Genomic DNA, 4,013 nt, shown 5'->3' with positions numbered 1-4,013 from the left:
TTTACACTGTCAGTGTATATTTATTAAACTCATAAAAGATATAATTGTTAAGTAAAAGGGTATACGTTCTATAAATATTTTTCAAGAAAATGCTGTTTCAGTAGCTTTTTAAAGTTGAAATAACAGCGCATGAAAAAATAGCTATATTACTTTTTGAAAAAAAAACTTTATTATCGAGGAATTTCATCAATCCAAACATAGCATCAAAATTTATTTGTCTTTTCAAAAATAAAATTATTTGTTTATTTTTTGGTGAGATATATAATACTGTAAAAAGTTAATGAAAAAAGAAATACTATAATTAATAATAATTTTAGTTTTATTATTGATATCATTATCACATTATGCTCTATTTAAGGCAAAATTTGTGCTTTGCCTATTCAACAGGGAGTCAATGGTGATAAGCAATTCCTATCCGCAGACAGCATAACACCAGTTGATAGTGACTTTGTCAATGTGAGCCGTCGATCGGATCCTATTTATGTCTTTTGGACCGTCAGATCAAGTGTCTTAACCCAGGTTTAGTAAGACCAAGTGCAATGGATGTTGAAAATTTTTGTTTAGAGTTGTTTAGATGGTGCAATGGTTGTTGAAGGATGTTGAGAGTGATGTGGAGGAGAGAGGGAGGGGAGAAATGTTGAGGAAGCTCAACATTGTTGAGAGTCGTCCGGGACGCCACATGGCGCCATCTGAGTGGCCTCCGTCAGGCACGTGGAGTGCACGGCCAGACAAGGCGCGTGACGCGCCTGGGAAGAGAGAGAGAAAAAGTCAGATTCTGCAGGGGGAACGCCACGTGTCTTAATCTGATTGGGTCGCCAGATTTCTTTTATTCTTTTCTTTTGAACTCAATTATTTCATAAAAAAAAAATTCTGAAATTTTTTTTTTACCAAAATTCATGATTTTTTCTCTCTCTATAAATAGAGACTTGGTTCGTTTGATTTGGACACAGAAAAAAAACCAAGTTTTTTCACTCTCTTATTATCTCTCTCACCATCTTACTATCTTTCTATTAGCTTTTGTTTTGAAATGGATCACAACAATCACCATTTAATTTGTTAAGTGTTTATTGTTTAATTTAATTTAAAACAATAATTGTAATTTTATGTAAATAATAAAAACAAAAATATAAAATTAAATAAAAATATGAAATAAAAAAGTGGTGGGGTAGGGTGAGTGGTGGGGTAGGGTGTTGAGAGAGAAAACCATTGGAGTGGGTAATTGTTGTGAGTGTGTTGAATTGGAGAGAGAAGATGATGTGGAGTGTTGGGAAGAGAAAAAGTGGTGTTGAGAAGGGGTAAATTGTTGAGACCATTGTACATGGTCTAAGATGGATGAATACCCTACCCTACCAATTTGTCATGAGCCCCAGGATTCGAGAATCAGTGGAAAAAGCAGGATCTAGATGAAAAATGCTTTGATTCAATCTCAACCGTAGACTCGCCCAACTTTTATAGGACCACAGGACCAACAATCTTACAGTAGGTCCACCAAGACAAATAGATCTATTTCTTCTTCTTTTTTGCATTTAAGTAACCCACATTTAGGTGAAGTTAGCTAAATTGTAGAGATTATAGAGTGTATTGAAAAGAAATTTAGATTCTGTCATATGCATAACTTAGATTTTCCAATATTATTAGTAAAATTTATACTTATTTTTCTCTATATATTTATAAAGTTAATACATGTAAGACTTATTTGATGGACATGATAAGACAATATAATATGATGATATAATCATATTATGTTGTAATCTATTATTTATTGCGTCGATATGATATGATAACACAATTATATATCTTATCCTTTCATGTTCATCATGTGTAAAAGTAAAACTTATGTAAGGGAAAATAAACTAGGTTAGAACTTATCTTAAGATAACTAATTTCTATTTTTTTTCATCCTCATTCAAAATTAAATTATTTCAATATTTATAATTTATAATATACTAATTAATAAATTTAAAATTAATTTTAATAATATATTAATTCTATTATGTATCAATTGTTATGTACCAAAAAAAATGTATCAATTGTTAAGTTATTAGTATTATTTATCACTCGCTACTATTAAATCAAAATCGGTAACCAATATGATTTTAATTTAAATAAACTAATAAATTATAATTTATTTTTTTTAATTTAAAAAAAAATTCATATACAAAAAAGAAAAAATTAATAATGGACTGACTAATTTGTTTAAAAACTACATTTAATTATATTTAGAAAAAATAAATAAGGCATTTAAATTTGAATTTATTGCATTGAAAATTTTATTAATTTCTTATTATTTATATCATATTATGTCATTATCAAGTCCACCTCAAACACACGATAAGATAAAAGTTTATATAATGTTTTTATCATATCATGCTTTTCTTTTTCTAGCTCTTTATCATATTCCGCTTTTATCATATCTTAACCACAAAACGAACCCGTAAAAAAATACTAAGCTAATATGATAATAAAAAATCTCAATATAAGGGCATTTTTCATAGTTTCTTTCTCATAGCTTAAGGTTTTTAAATTGGACTTAATTTGCATGCCCTAATAATGTAAAAAGTTTTACAAATCCGCCCAATCACATTTATTTACTTTTTATTTTAAATTTAAATTTAATTATGACATGACTAACTAATAGATTTTAATTGCATTATTATATTATCAGTGCATAGTAATTAAATTCTTTAAAAATCATTAAGTTTTAATGCAATATTAGCATATATTGCTTAATCAGTTTAGAAAAAATAATTGTTACTTTAGTTTTTGGACCGATCCCACCTAGTTGACAGTTTGACTTGGTCATATGTGTAGGTCGTGTCAAAGAGTCAAAAATTTGTCCCTTTAAGCAAAATACCTCATTATAGTCATGTCATATATGTCCGCTAGTGACGAAAGAGATCGCACTTCCTCCCATAAATGCAAATCACGTCACAATAAGGAAGGATAATACAATGAGCGCAATTAAGGCTAACAATGAGCAAGAGATTGAAGCTCCTTTATGATGTTTTTTTTTTTTTATAAGCCAAAGAATTGTATTTAAAAAAGCACAAGGGGTGCTCAACCCAAATACAAGAAAAGAGATGAAGAAAAAGAAAAAAGAACAGTACAATCAGACTGCAACAAGCAAAAGCCCCCCTACTTTGAGGTACAAACTTACATGATACCAACTACCCAACCCCACATTGCCATAGCAGCACAAACAACCCCATGAGCCAACAGACACCCAATTCGTAGGCAGCAACAAGAGCATGTACCAAAGATGAATCCAAGCTAATAAACAACCCACCCATGTCTCCAGCGAATTTCACACAGATGAAAGACAAATTAAAGGGCTGGTCTTCCATTCAAACAATGAATAATAGAACCCCCTCACTTTCTCCTTTATCCAGTACCAGGACCTGACTTGTATTAGGTCCAAAACAAAATCATCATCCCAAACCCCATCTGAAAAAATAATACTGTTGCGCATAAGCCATAAGGACCAGCAAGAAGCCATCCATACCGTCATCTCCGCAAGCCTCTGTTTCTTGTTTCTGGCCAAGAATGAAAACTGGCTAAAGAGAGACTTTGACGAAGAAGGCACAGCTGTAACAAATCCAAACCAGCGATGAACGGCAAGCCAAACATCCAAAGATCGCGCACAAGTACAGAACAAGTGATCACAACTCTCCTCTTCAATATTACAAAGAGAGCAAAGCAAATTCGCAGCTGCAGGAATCGCACTGCGCCTCCTCAAGTCAACCTTTGTCGGGATCCGGTTGAGCAACATGCGCCAAACAAAGGCTTTCACCTTTGATGGAGCAAATCCATTCCAAATTGACTGGAAATCAATATCAGAATCCACGGAATCGCTATCCTGCAAAAAAGAATAAGCTGAGTTAACCGAATAAACTCCCTCCTCCCCTGGTTCCCACAACCACCTATCCGGCCTCCCTTCCCGCAGACAACCAATATTAATAGTATTGAGCAGTATATCAAGCCACCCTAACTCCCTACCTCGCAACCCCCTCCTC

The sequence above is a fragment of the Lotus japonicus genome, chromosome 2 (genome assembly GCF_012489685.1).
Source record: "Lotus japonicus ecotype B-129 chromosome 2, LjGifu_v1.2".
In the NCBI taxonomy this organism is placed as follows: Eukaryota; Viridiplantae; Streptophyta; class Magnoliopsida; order Fabales; family Fabaceae; genus Lotus; species Lotus japonicus.
This window is presented reverse-complemented; position numbering follows the sequence as displayed.